The sequence below is a fragment of the Callithrix jacchus genome, chromosome 2 (genome assembly GCF_049354715.1).
Source record: "Callithrix jacchus isolate 240 chromosome 2, calJac240_pri, whole genome shotgun sequence".
Classification (NCBI taxonomy): Eukaryota; Metazoa; Chordata; class Mammalia; order Primates; family Cebidae; genus Callithrix; species Callithrix jacchus.
Genome location: NC_133503.1, coordinates 169,016,888 through 169,032,867, shown reverse-complemented (window position 1 = coordinate 169,032,867; position 15,980 = coordinate 169,016,888). Strand labels below are relative to the sequence as shown.

At 39.3% G+C, this 15,980-nt stretch overlaps 1 pseudogene; it reads left to right on the top strand.

The window, feature by feature from the left end:
* Nucleotides 1–15,602: 15,602 nt before the first annotated feature.
* LOC108590543 (ribosomal protein eL39-like 2) lies at nucleotides 15,603–15,758 on the top strand (annotated as a pseudogene).
* Nucleotides 15,759–15,980: the final 222 nt, after the last annotated feature.

Below are 15,980 nucleotides of genomic sequence, written 5' to 3'. Positions count from 1 at the left end.
CACGTCCCATACTAAAAGAACCCAAAGAGCCTTCCTCTGCTGAAGGTATCAGTCCCGGTTATTATCCTCATGATGGAAGAAAACTGGAAAGTATGAGGGGCTCATTCACTGAAGAATGCCAAGATCTGGTGCAGTTGCTGCTGGTAAAGTGCTTGTGGAAAGCAGGTGGTTTGATAGTGAGATTCAGTCTTCGGTCACTGCTGCAAGAACAGTGGTGATTTAGCACACTTGTGTTTGGCCACCCATCACTGAAGAAAGGGACCTGGGCACCAATTCACATCAATGCCACTAGTCAGGCAGGAGTTTCTCAAGATGAATTATTTTCCTGAAAGAATATACATAAAAATAGCAGTCATTACACAACAAAGGCACACTCTTTAGTTACCTGGCTCATTCTGAAGAATCATACACATATGCTTTTCAGATATATGTCTAGAGTACCAGGAAGGGTGCATCAGGAGGATACTTAACAGCCTCGACCATGTCCTGAGCTCTTTCCTTGACAATCTGGCCTTGGTTCCTTTCTCTCATAGTGAATGTACACATCTGCCAGTTGACCCTCGATTTGAGCCACCTCAGTTCATCAGAGATAATCTCTTCATGTTAATCTGCAAAACAGAGGGTATTGGAGTCTCCATTCTCCTTTTTCTAGGAAGCTCTTTGGCTTTTGTGCAAGTTGTTCACTCTTACAACCCAGACACAAATCCTAGCCAAAGAGAATGTCTCAGTCAGAGTCCTGACAGCAAAGAGATGGCACATGTGCATACTGAAGATAGTTCATAAAAGCACTATTTAAAGATGTGGCAGGGGGTGGGGAGGGAAATGCAATACCATACCAGCAACAAAGGAGGGACCTCACCCCCTATAGGACTGAAGGGCAAGGGGACAAAGTAGATCAGTACCTAAAGAGGGTAGGCATAAGGAGAGGGCTACCTGACAGGAGCTGTGACTTACAGTGGAGAGGCAGGGACAAAACTCACTCTCCATGACCTGTTAAGAAGAGCTGTAGGAATAAACACTCCAAACTCATTCTTCTGCCTTTCTATCTCCTGCTGGATGTTTCTGTTGGCCAAATGCAACAGGATGCCAGAAGGCAGGGGATCATAGACTGCCTGCAAGCCGTCTGGAGTACAGAGCAGAGTAGAAAAGATGAATACAAATGGAGGGGGAGGGAGACTCAGCACAGAAAGCCAGAGGGGAAATGCTCCATATATTAACATTATTCACAGTGCATTTCACAAACTGGTGCCAGTCTGTGAGGTATTTGTGGCTGAACTGCCATGAGATAAGTACGGAAATGCACATTTAGAAATCTTAATAGCAACTTAACACAGTCAGCATTCAAGTACCTGATCATTTCATTAAATAGGAAATAGAGCAATTCAGGAGCTATTGTTTCCATGAGGAAAATTGCTTGTGGCATGAGCTAGATTCCAGAGGTGTACAAATAGGTTTGCGTTGACACATGAGATATTTTAAGGCAAGTGTGTCAACTATAACTTAAATATTTACGAAAGTCTTTTAAATTGTGAGAATTTATTTTTACAACTTACTATTCTATCGCTTCAGTTATTAAACAAGTAAATATATCTAAATATTTTTATTTGGATATAAATTACATATTTTTCCTTATTAGAAAAATTAAGGACTAATATTTGTATTAACATTTCCATGTCTGGTATTGGCAGAGTAGCTTGTATTGACTAACCTTTCTTAAATAATAATTTGAAGGCTTTGGAGAGCAAAAGCAGCAGAAACTGGAGGGGAGTCAGTGTTTCAAACCAGAGAACTGAATTGGATTAAATTTGTAAGCTGGGCGTGGTGGTTCATGCCTGTAATCCCAGCACTTTGGGAGGCTGAGGCAGGTGGGTCACAAGGTCAAGAGTTCAAGACCAGCCTGGCCAACGTGGTGAAAACCCATCTCTACTAAAAATACAAAAATTAGCCAGATGTGCCGGTGCACACCAGTAATCCCATCTACTCAGGAGGCTGAAGCAGGAGAATTACTTCAACCTGGGAGGCAGAGTTAGCAGTGAGCCAAGATTGCATCACTGCACTCCAACCTGGGCAACAGAACAATTTGTGTTTGTGTGTTTATATAGCTTTTTGTCTGAGGGTTTGCCCCAGTTGACACAAGTCTAAGATAATTAAACTCAAGCAGAAAGTGCCAGTTTGTGGAAACAGAACATGGAGTTTGGAGAATATGTCAATACATTTAATAATGGACTCACTGAAATTAATCCAATGTGAAAAGAAAGAGAAAAAGATTGAAAGAAGATGGACAAAACTTTAAGGACCTATAAGACAATGTCAACCAGACCAACATACATGCAGTTTAAGTTCCAGAAGAGGAGAGGAAAGAATGAGGAAGAAAAAGTGTTTAGAGTAATAACAACGAAGTCCCCAAAGTTTGTGAAAAACAACCTACAGATGCGAAAAGCTCAGCAATCCCCCAACAGGGTACATACAAAGAAAATCACACTTATGCATGTCATAAGCAACTGAAAACCAGAGATAAAAGGAAAATCTTGACAGCCAACAGAGAAAAGAAAACTATTACTAAAAGAAGACCAATAATATGAATCACGGTAGACTACTCATCAGAAACAACAGAATAACATCAATCTTACACAAACTTTAACGAAATTCTTGCCACTGTAATAAGGCAAGTAAAATAAACGAAAGGCAAAAAGGGTTTTTTAAAAAATTAAAACTTTCTCTAATCACAGACATCATAAGTTTAAATCTTCAGGAATTTTTCTACCAAACTTCCAATAGAACTGTTAAGTGAATTAATAAGGTCACAGGATAAAAATTCAGTCCCAAATGTCCAATGTATAATGTTTCTATGTACTCACAACAAATGATATATATATTTATTTTATTTCATTTTAATTTTTATTTTGTTAGACACAGAATTTTTGGTTTGCTTGACCTCAGGAGTTCAAGACTGCAGTGAGCTATGCATTCGCTCTCACGTAGGCTATAGTGCATAGTTCACTACAGCCTTGAACTCCTGAGGTCAAACGATACTCCTTCCTCAGCCTCTTGAGCAGCTGGGGCTATAGGCACGTACCACCATGCCCAGCTGATTTTTTTAAAAAAAATTTTCATAGAGACATGCATACATGTCCATACACACAGCACTGAGAAAGCCTTAAACAATGACACACATGTAACAATAAGTATATCTAGTACCTAATTGTGTCTTATAAACATCATTGTTTGCCAAAAGCCAGGTCTCCATGGAGAGGAGGAATACAAGACGATCCTGAGGTATCTCATGCTGAAAAGTAAGAACATTCTTAAAGAATGAGAAAGCATATCAAAAGGACAAAAAGGCAGCTTGAAGGAGCTCCCACATGTCAAATCTAGGACAATGGATAAAATCAACTGCTGTTAACTATAGTAGGTAAAAATTTGATTCATGTGATCTTTGAGTCATTTTCACAAAATGTATCTCCACCTTACAAGGGAGGGTTCTGTAGATATCATCTTATCCATATGATCTAAGTTAATATCGCTAATATTGAGACAATTTAACATGATATGCCACCAGATTTGATATACCGAGAAAGATATATCACTTTATTCCTGCCAAAAATGCATGGCCTGAAACTAATCATACCCAAATTCAGGGACATTCTACAAAACAACTGTCTTGTTCTCTTTTTTTTAAAAAAAGTCACGGTTAAGTAAGACAAAGAAAAGTTGAAGAACTGTTTCAAATTAAAGGAAACCAAAGAGACCTGGCCACTATTGCTGCCTGTGATATTGGATTGGATCATGAATCAGAGAAAAAACATAACTCTAAGGGACATTACTGGGACAAGAGATGAAATTTACAAAGGGACTATGGATTAAATAGCAGTGTTATAGTAATGTTAAGTTTCCTGAATTTAATATTCTTATATTTAGAAAATCCACACCAAATGATTTAGTAGAAAAGGCAAATGATGTCTTGAACTTACTTTCAGATGTTTCAGAAAAACAATATTTTAAATAAATACACATATGGATATGAGACAGAAAGACACAGAGGCAGAGAGACAGGGAAGGCAAAGAGATAGCTCCAGTATGCCCTGACAAGCTCCCATTTTCCTTACTGGAGCTCCTTGTAACATTCTTGCAACTCTTCTATAAATTTGAAATTGCATCAAAATAAAAACCTAAAACAAATAATTAAAATTATATAGTATTTATAAAAATATTCATTCAGTGATCAACAAATTCGTGTTATTTTATTGGAGAATTTGTGAATTATTTGTTTTTTAACATATATATTTTATTGCGTTTTAGGTTCTGGTGCACATGTGAAGAACATACAGGATTGCTGCATAGGTCCGTACATGGCAATGTGGTTTGCTGCCTCCAATAATTTTTTAAACTAAAATGTTCTTTAAAAATTAAAATAATGCATCTGAATTCATTAGCATATATTTTTTAAAATTATATTAATATCTGAAGATTAAAGAATAAAAGTGAAGCCGCGGTGTTGGTGGTATATTGATTAGCATAGCTGCCTTCCAAAGAATAAAAGTGAAATAATTATAGTTGGTATATATTCATGTACTTAATCAGTTTTGTAATTCTGTATTTGTCTATAATACTATGTCACTGGTGTTTTGTGAATAATTCTTTTAATATAAAATTATTATTTTAAATTTTCTCATAAAATAGCCTGCAGTATTCTTTATAGGTCAATTTTTTATTAATAAATTAAAACTTCATGGCAGCTTCAATTGACTTCTCTCTTTTGACCATGATATTTTTATGTGGAAAAACTACTTGTCTTCACAGATGTTGGGCACTGCACAGGCGGCTCTGGTCAAATAGAGGCTAGTCTCAAATCTTAACTTTTTTTTTTTGAGACAGAGTTTCACTCTTGTTGCCCAGGCTGGAGTGCAATGGCACAATCTTGGCTCACCACAACCTCTGCCTCCCGGGTTCAAGCAATTCTCCTGCCTCAGCCACTCAAGTAGCTGGGATTACAGGCATGCACCACCACGTCTGGCTAATTTTGTATTTTTAGTAGAGATGGGGTTTCTCCATGTTGGCCAGGCTGGTCTCGAACTCCCTACCTCAGGCGATCCGCCTGCCTCAGCCTCCCAAAGTGCTGGGATTACAGGTGTGAGCCACTGCACCTGACCAAATCTTGACTTTTTAAATTGAGATCTGTAAGTATTTTAGCCCCAATTTTTTTTCTTTTTTTTTTTTTTTTTGAGACGGAGTTTCACTCTTGTTACCCAGGCTGGAGTGCAATGGTGCGATCTCAGCTCACCACAACCTCTGCCTCCTGGGTTCAAGCAATTCTCCTGCCTCAGCCTCCTGAGTAGCTAGGACTACAGGCACGTGCCACCATGCCCAGCTAATTTTTGTATTTTTAGTAGAGACAGGGTTTCACCATGTTGACCAGGATGGTCTCGATCTTTTGACCTCGTGATCCACCTGCCTCGGCCTCCCAAAGTGCTGGGATTATAGGCGTGAGCCACCACGCCCGGCGTAGCCCAAATATTTTTACAGATACTATTTTTTTCCATTGAGACTACTTTCGGCAACAAATATTTTTGCAAGATGAAATTTATTTTAAAGTGTCCTTTTTTATGGTTCTTCTAAATATGTCATCAAATTTAGATTCTGCAAAAAAGTAGGTCTTCTCAATTTCAATCCATTCTAGAATATAATATAAACGTATAAAATTAAAACTCAAATATTGATCAAAAGATTTTTTCCACGTTAACTTATTTCACTACTTGAGTGCTCATTGATTAAATTTTGCTTCTTCCTTTGCTTCCATATATTTGAAACCTTTGTTTTTAATAATTACAATTGCTATACACTTAAAAATAAAAGTTTTTAGTTGTTTCTGTTACTGAATAATGTCATTAAATATTTTCAACTGATTTGAGCAAGATGCAACCAAAGTGAAGAGAACTTTCTTCATTATTATGCTTGACATTTAGGTTGCTTTGCCAAGTCATTCTCCACAAAGCTCAAACTTTTTTTTTACTTTAAGTTCCAGAATACATGTGCAGAACGTGCAGTTTTGGTACACAGATACATGTGTGTCATGGTGGTTTGCTGCACCTATCAACCCATCACCCAGGTTTTAAGCCCCACATGCATTAGCTATTTGTCCTGATGCTCTCTCTCCCTTCACCTCTCTCACACCCCACAGGCCTCGACGTATGTTGTTCCCCTCCCTGTGTCCATGTGTTCTCATTGTTCAACTCCCACTTATGAGTGAGAAGATGAGGTGTTTGGTTTTCTGTTCCTGTGTTAGTTTGCTGAGGATGATGGCTTCCAGCTTCATCCACTCCCTGCAAAGGACATGATCTCATTCCTTTTTATGACTGCATAGTATTCCACGGTGTATATGTACCACATTTTCTTTAGCCATTCTATCATTGATGGGCATTTGGGTTGCTTCCAAGTCTTGGCTATTATGACTAGTGCTATAGTAAATATATGTGTGCATGCATCTTTATAACAGAATGATTTATATTCCTTTAGGTATATACCCAGTAATGGGATTGCCAGGTCAAATGATATTCTGGTTCTAGATCCTTGAGGAATCACCACACTGTCTTACACAATGGATGAACTAATTTACATTTCCAAAACAACAATGTAGAAGCATCCCTATTTCTCCCGCATTTGTTGTTTCTTGACTTTTTTTTTTTTTTTTTAGAAAGCCAAGATTTCGCCATGCTGGTGAGGCTGGTCTTGAATTTCTGACCCCAGACGATCCACCCACCTCGGCCTCCCAAAGTGCTAGGATTACAAGTGTGAGCCACTGCTCCCAGCCATTCCTTGACTTTTTAATAATTGCCATTCTGACTGACGTGAGGTGGTATCTCATTATGGTTTTGATTTGCATTTCTCTAGTGATCAGTGATGTTGAAAATCTCAAACATTTTTAAGATCTGATTGATGTTCCATAGCAAAGAGAAAGTATATACTGCCATCTGAAGTTTTTTGTTTCTTTTATAACATCAGCTTTATCATAAAAAATTACTCTATATACACATAAAAATATGTGTAAAATTTAACCACTAACAATTTCTATTTAAATTGGTAAAACACTGAATCTGTTTGCAGGCAATTAGGAATTGTGTGCACACCACAGTCAATCCAAGTACACTTCTGTTCCATAGGTATCATAGTTAGAACACAGTTTTTACAGTGGTGCTATGCGCTGCCAAAATTTATAGTCATGTCACCACAGAAACAAATAATTTTATTTTCAATGTTGAACTTTTCCTTTAGTTTATCGCAGTATGCACAATGGTGTCAGATGTTTTGCCTTCAACAAATCAACTTCCAAAAGCATAACTTGATTTCATAAATTGTCATGTGAAAAGAAAATTAAGCCATTAACTGGAATGAACTCGATCAATTTTCTAGTTGAAGCATCTGATGACTTTGATATACAATTGGAATTATTTAACTGTTTGCAAAATTCTTCTATCGTTAATGGAGCCAACACTTCAGCATCGCTTTGCATATACACAAGAAATGTTGGTAATGAAAATGATTGAAATTAATTTAGAAGAACAGACATTTGATCTAAATGAAAAGTCACTTCAAAGAATGATGTGTAAATAAACCTTCCCACAGCTGCACATACTCAATTGTTTTCTCTGAGCACAATCCTCTTAAGTTCCAACTTTGAAGTAGGTGCCGTTGCTTTTTCAGCAGATGTGTGTCATCTGCTTTTTATATGTTTAGTGATATCACTAAAACTCTTTGGTGGATGGTAAATGTCAACATTTTTGTGCAGGTTTTATATTCATCATCAGCTATCTTGGAAAATGAACATTTAAGACCTAATTTTTCTTTAAATATGCTCTTTCAGGCTTTTGGTTTTGTTTTGGGTTTGTCATCATCATTGCTGTTGATTTTCCTTTTGTTTTTAGCTCATTGCTGCTGAAAGTACTTTTTACAAAATTTTTGAAAGGAGTTACAAAATAGTAACGACCAAACATACAGCAAGAAAGTTTATTATTTTCTGAATATGCCATTTGTGTCACTACTATTCAGCTTTATATCCAGCATATATATCCAATATACCCTCCTGTAATTTTCTATATTTTTTACTGATAGACAATCTTGTGGTTGTGAATCTTCCCAGCCATGGCTGGGTACATACAGGGCACAACTGACTGGTAGACCAAGAGGTCAGTAGAGACAGCAGCGTAAACGAGCAGAAGTGAGCTGTCACTATTCACTCAAGTGTGGGTCTTTCCAGCTAGCCTCTGCATGCTATTCCTGAAAAAGAGAGGTTAATTTCATTGCATCTGAAAAGAGGTGGAGAAAAGGATATGAGTTATCAATGGTCCTCTTTCCAATTTAACCGCATGCTAGAGTAAAAACGCTGTTTACTGCACACATATATACTTGTGACCATGGCAAAACCAAATGCACAAGATAGAGGGCAACTGTATTCATTTTCTGTGCTACATAACAGATTTCCCTCTTCTATAAAATGGTAATAATAATGGGTCTACTTCTGTGGTTGCTGTAAGGAATAAAGGGTTAATAATACAAATAAGATTGGGTCAAGGAAATATATAAGAATTAGGTATTATTATAATAATAATTACGGCTTTCTAGAAAAAAACAAATACTATAATTCCTTCAGCAATTCCTCATTGTTGAAATTGCTAGAAACCAGGATGTTTTCCAGACTCTTCACTGTCATGAAGGCTTTCTTAGTGTTCCATTTGCCAATTTCTGCCCCTTTATAGTTGTATTTCTATAAATAAGAATTCTATTGCTGCAGCTCAGCAATTAGCTTTTATGGGTAGTCATGCTACATATTTTTTGGCTTATATTAAAGTTTTTTTGTAATGTACACCAAAATATATTTCTTTTTTTCTTTTCTTTTTTTCATTCCTCCACTGCCACCTCCCCAAAGTGTATTTCATCTGAACCATCACTAAGCTATAGTTTCCCATTTCAAACTCAAATAGCTAGTTTTATGAAAGTACACTTAGAATTTTCCATCCAACTCTTTTTATATAATCTTGTTAGTTTCCATTCATAGCTCTATTTGTTATAAGATCTTTTTGATCATCCAAATTGTTATCTTTGGATTATTTGTCATTAAGAACATAGGTTTGGTCGGGATGCAAGGGCTCATGCCTGTAATCCCAGCACTCTGTGAGGTCAAGGTGGTGGGTGGATCACCAGAGGTCAAGAGTTCAAGACCAGCCTGGCCAACATGGTGAAACCCTGTCTCTACCAAAAATAAAAAAAATCAGTCAGGCATGGTGGCAGGTGCCTGTAATCCCAGCTACACAGGAGGCTGAGCCAGGAGAATTGCTTGATCGGGGAAGCAGAAGTTGCAGTGAGTTGAGATCAGGCCATTGTACTCCAGCCTGGGCAATAAGATTGAAACTCTGTCTCAAAAAACAAACAAACAAACAAAAAAACATAGACTTGGATTCAAATAATTCTAGGCCTAAATACCAGCTCCACTCTTCATTAATTCTATAGAATTGGACAATTTCAGTCTATTTTCTCATCTGTCAAATGACAATAATAATAAATATTTCACATTACAGGATTCTTGGAGTGATTAAATGACATAATAGTTGATACCTCTCAATATATTATTTAAATAAAATATTTTATAAATGACATTTATTACATACAACATAATTTTAAATATTAAATGCAACATGTCAAATATTACTATTTATATAAATAAAATATTGTAATGAAGAATTATTCACCAGGATAAAAATTATCTCTATGATATTCTCAGAGAGTTGCTTCCAGTAGGCATATGACAATTTCAATAGCTACAAATTCATCTATCAATTTTAAAACTTTACCAGCAAGAATAATATTACTTTACTGAGATAGTCAACATCAATTTTGATTGGCTTCTTACATTGAGATCATTCTTTTTTGCATTATGTTTTGTGCCTTATTCACATTTTATTCTTGAGCTCTTTGAATATATCCATGTCGGTGTATCCACCTCAGAATGTAAGTTCCTGGCAGATCTAATCAGACACCTACACTAACTAGAGGGACAGAAGTCTGCTGCTGGGAGAACACGCCTAAGAAACACATTGCAAGGCATGTCATCCCGAGTGCTACACAAATCCTACTCCATCTGAAGGAAAAGGGACCTATTTCAGAGCCGCACACAGAGCAAGCTCTCCATACATGTGGAGATAGCATTCCCAGCTGCTCTATGGATTTCCTCTTCTTTCCTGGTGCCCACGTGAACTTCCCCTAGGATATCCTACATTCTCTCTCTCTGAGCCCACTATCTCCACTCCAATGTTGTTTTCAATGCAGCCTACACCAAAATGAATTTTCACTCTCTCTCTCTCTCTCCCTCCTTTTCTCTCTTGGACCTTGAGAGTGTTAAGAAAGAGAGGTGGTGGGGAGGGTGACACTAGTTCTTGTACACGATCTTTGAATGTTCAGCAAAGCACAGAGCTTCTCAGGGCATTTCTTCCCACTGCACAGTCAAAGCATCCAACCCAGCTGTCCCATTTACTATTGTCCTGGCAACCAGTGAGGTTGATCTTTCCCTTGCCCTACTTTTTAAAAAGCTGTTTCATCACAGCTTTTCCCTTTGGAACATAACAAGAAGGGACAGAGGTGATGGAGTGATGGCTGCTCCTTGTCACATTCTCCATGGTACTAGGTGGCCTGCACTGCCTGGGCAGCCACCCCATCCCTAGACCCCACCCTGCCAGAGTACCCCTTTCCTGCTGGCACTGGAGCTAGGTCTGACTGCAATGTGATCAGCTGGCCCTGTTCGCCTTCCCCTTTGCTCCATTTCCCTTTCCTCTGAGTGCTTTCGCCACCATCAGGCCCTGGTTCAGCCACTGCTGGCCAGTGCCCTTCTGCTAAAGAGCAAAAACTCCCTTGTGAATGCCAGAATCTTCCTTTAAAAGCCTAATGGAGAAGCCAGTTCTTTAAGATCCCAGCTCTTAACCTTCCTCCTCCAGAACCACAATAAAGCTCTGGCCTCACCAGATACCTCCCTTACATGTTACTTCTACACTCTTTCAGGGAGAGATACTATTCACACTTTTGGGGTGTGTAAACTGAGACTCTGAAAGATTAGTAACTGGAAGGAAGGAGACAAGACCATTTCTTCAGTGTGTAACAGACTGCATTTTTACACACACCACCTCCGGGTAAATGTCCCTGGGACTAATTACTGATGCTCTCAGTCATTAGGGAACTCACCCAAGATGCTGGAGCTGAACCTAACTCCTCCAACTCCAAACCCGCATTCTTTCTAGAACTTGAGAAAGAACACTTTCCCCCAGACCTCTCAGGAATAAAATTACTCCCTTCCCAAGGCTTTCACAGCACTCCCATTGCTTCCCACAGCCTCATTACCTTCACAGCACCTTCACCACCCTAGAGGGTAAGGCTGCCATTTTGTTCATCTTGGCAGTCAACTGTCTGTCTCCCACACTGGAGATGCTCAACAACATATGCTTTAGGGAGATATTTTAAGACAAAGGTCTCATAGAGAGAAAGCTTTTATTAATACTTAGGATCAGGCTCATACACAAAGGAGACTGGGGACACGGACATTTTTTTCCTAGGTGAATCTACTTCTAATCTGATCCACCCACCCAGGGCCATTAAAAACACATAAGGGGCTGGGCACAGTGGTGGCTCACACTTATAATCCCAGCACTTTGGGAGGCCAAGGCGGGCAGATCACCTGAGGTCGGGAGTTCCAGACCAGCCTGGCCAACACAGTGAAACCCTGTCTCTACTAAAAATACAAAAATTAGCTGGGCATGGTGGCAGGCACCTATAATCCCAGCTACTTGGGAGGCCGAGGCAAGATAATTGCTTGAACCCAGGAGGTGGAGGTTGCAGTGAGCTGAGATGGCGCCGCTACACTCCAGTTTAGGCGACAGGATGAGACTCTGTCTCAAACACACATGCACACACACACACACACACACGCACGCATGCGCGCGCGCACACACACACACACACACACACAACATGACATTTCCTTCTTCTATCCATGGGAGTTAGTAATAATTTTTATTATAAAACTTATTACAGTATGTCAATGTAACTTCTTTCTCATCCTATTTCCCTATCAGACTGAGAATTTATCAAGGATAAGACACCATGTAATTCATTTTTGTGATAGATGAATAGTAGGTCATAAGTAAATGCTTCTTGAATGAATGAATGAACGAAGATTAAATGAACCAGATTCTCTGCTTGAAGTAGGAGGTGGGGTAGGTTGATATTGGCTATGAAGCTGTCAGAGTCTTTGATCTGTTGAATGCTAGTGTTCAAAGGCACTTTAGAAGTGAAGCCAAATTCCTTCCATGGGGGAAGCCCAAAGAAGTTTAACAACTTGCCCAAAGTTACACAATTAGCCATTGAGCTGGAACTAGATCTCAGTCTTCTGGTTCCCAGATTAGTGACTCCTGTCCTTTTGAGAATTTGTAACAAAGAGGAGGAAAGACTTAGAAATCTCCCAAAGTGTCTACATTTCTCCTTTAACCCAAGTTCCTTTAGAAGCCAGCCTGGCCGGGCGTGGTGGTTCACACCTATAATCCCAGCACTTTGGGAAGCTGAGACCAGTGGATCGCCTGAGGTCAGGAGTTCCAGACCAGCCTGGCCAACATTGTGAAACCCTCACGCTACTAAAAATACAAAAATCAGCTGGGCATGATGGTGGGCACCTCTAATTCCAGCTACTTCGGAGGCTGAGGCAGGGGAATCACTGGAACCCGGGAGACGGAGGTTGCAGTATGCTGGCATTATGCCACTGCACTCCAGCCTGGGCACCAGAGTGAGACTCCATCTCAAATGAATAAATAAATAAATAAATAGAAGCTAGTCCAAAACTGTTATCCTTTTTTAGGGATCTTATATCCAAAGCAGCCAAGGGAGATAAGAATTGAGCTGAGCTGGATTAGGAAAGCTCCAACTCCCACAATGTTCTCTCCCCTTCCCTCAAAAATTACTTTCACTTCCAAGAATTTACCTTCCTCTGAAAGGTGGACAAAGTTTCATATTGAAGGACTTTTATCATAAAGTTATTTATAATAAGCATTTTTCCCAATATAAATGTCCAAAAACAGGAAAACAGTAAACAAATCATGGTACAGCTATACAATGACATAGTTTTCACCAATTGAAAAATCATATTTTGATAATACAATGAATTCATGCATGACATGAAAAATACTAATATTAGCTAACATTTAATGTTTACCATATGCTAGGTGCAAGCTAAGAAATTTACATGTCATCTTATTTGGTTCTGACAGCAATCTTGTGAAGAAGGTACTATTATTATCTCCATTTTACAAATGAGAATACTGAGGTTTAGAGAGGTTAACTAATTTAAAAAAATTTTTTTAAGAGACGGGGTCTCACTATGTTGCTCAGGCTGGAGTATAGTGGCTATTCACAGGCACAATCCTACTACAGATCAGCATGGGAGTTTTTACCCGCTCCATTTCCTACCTGGGCCGGTTCACCCTTCCTTAGGCAACCTGGTGGTCTCCCACTCTCAAGAGGTCACCATATTGATGCCGAACTTAGTGCGGACACCCAATCAGCATAGCGCACTACAGCCCAGAACTCCTGGGCTCAATCAATCCTCCAGCATCAACCTCCGAAGTAGCTGGGACTACAGGCACGTGCCTCCATGCCTGGCAAGGTTAAGTAATTTTCCGCTAAAACAAGTAAGGCAGAGTTAGAAACTTTAGAAAAATGTCTTTACTATAAAGATAGGTTTTAAAAATCATATGTACTACTTTCTGTATTGTATTATTCCAACTATCTCGTTATTATATTCAATGAAAATATTACCTAAGATAGTAGTTCCTGGCTAATAGAAACATGTACAGCTTTTGTTTTCTATAATGCTTGATATTTTTCAAATGCTCTATAATGAATAAATATTTCTCTAATTTTATTTGTTAGTATTTCTTTATATTTAAAGGCACAGCTTTTCTTAAAAGTATTCTCCTCGGGAAATGCCAGCTACATCACCAGAATTTGAAAAAGAGGAAAAGGGGATACCTTAGAAGGAGTACATAGGAAATGAGAGAAGTTGAGCCTCTGGCTGCTGACACCCTACTCCTACCTCCTCCATGCCTCTTCCCATTCACCAGACTCAGGACCTGGAGGAGCGGACAGGAGCTGCTTGTCTTGCAGTACCAACCATCAGATGGCTCAGATTTTGCCTCTCTGATCCACTTGTGCCAAACTCAAGAGCCAATGTACTCAATAAAATGGAATTCCGATGTCCTTTTTCTCCCACTGAACATTTCCCAAATTTCAAATTAGTGAAAGTTACTGAAAATTGAGCCCCCTCACATAGAAATGGTGGCCATACTGGTAATGAACAGTTAGTAAGAGCCAACATTTCCCAGTCCTCACACTGAACAATTTCTCCGAGGCACTGGAACCTGCTTATGTTCGTCTTCATTCATTTGTTCAACAAACTTTCACTGACCACACATTATGCGACTTTTCCCCAAGCATTGACAATATAGAGGTTAAAAAAAAGACAGACCAGCCCCCTGTCCTCACAAAATGTGTCTATAAACTCTCTAGTATCTCTCCCCTCAAACCCTGAAATATGGGCTGGCCTTGGTGACTTGCTACTCATGAATAAAATGCAGCAGAAGTGACACTGTGTCACTTGAAAGTAAACAGCAATGAAACTTCTCCTTAGCTTTCTTCGGGATGCTCTGGGAACCCAGCCACTATGCTGCAAAGAAATTCAGGCCATATGGGGAGGCCGTATATAGGTGTTCTGGCTGAGAGTTCCGACTGAGGGCTCAGTTAATGGTCACTGGCAGCTACCGGATATGTGAGTGGAGAGGATTTTGAGATGATTCCAACCCAGCCCTCATCTGGCTACAAGTAAATAAGAGACACTGAGTGAAACCTGCCAACCTGAGCAAAGGCAATCGTCCAAACTATGAGAGATAATAATAATAAATAATTATTTGTTTGTTTTACACCACAAAGTTTGAGATGGTTTTTTTCTGTATTAGTAGATGTGTTTACGGTGTAGCAAGGGAAAGCAGACATTAAATAATTATCCAAAAAAGAAAATTCCATTATAAGAGCACCGTGAGACTCTTCCCTTTCCTGTCTCACAAGCCAGCACTTCATCCCAGTCCTTCTCCGCACCCTCCCAGCTTCTCTCTCCTTGTTAATGGCTTCTCTGTCCTGACGAAAACTAAAACTGTGGAATTTGTGTCATTCTGCACTATTTGTTTCAAACCCATACTTATTTGGTTATCATATCTTGTTGATTCTGTTTCCAAAGGTACCTCCCACCTGGCTCTTTCTTTCCCATCCCAACACCACCTGGGCCCAGATTGGGCCCTGAGAATCTCATCCCTGGTGTATTGGAATGCCCTCCCCAGTCAGTCTCACAGCCTCCACTCACTGCCTTGTCAATCCATTCTACTCTCTGCTGTCAGACATATGTTCTTATATCAGGTCATCCCCCATTTTTCCCTCCCCTGCTCACAAAACTTTACCATCTCTTCTCACTTCCCCTCTCTTCCTTTCTCTGCCATCATGGTGTGTGCTTGGCTCCGCTTCCCACCATGTCTTCTCACAAGACTTTCGGGATTAGGTGATTCCTGCCCAAGAAACAAAAGCAAAATTGTCCCATTCCCCAGTGGATTCAGATGAAAATTGGTAGTAAAATCAGGTACAACTCCAAAAGGAGAAATCGGAGAAGAACCAAGTTGGGTCTATAGGGAAATGCACATGAGATGGCACACATATTGATGCTGTCTGAGGGTCACAATCGTGTTACCATATCAAGCTGAAAACGTCGCCACGGTCTGGAGAGTTGGACTTGTTTTATTGGGAATGTATTTTTCCTCTCTGAACCTATTATGAAACCACTGGTTGCCTGAGTTGAGTAATAAATATGTGAGACCTTTCGTTTAAACAAAAAAAACAAAAAACTTTACCGT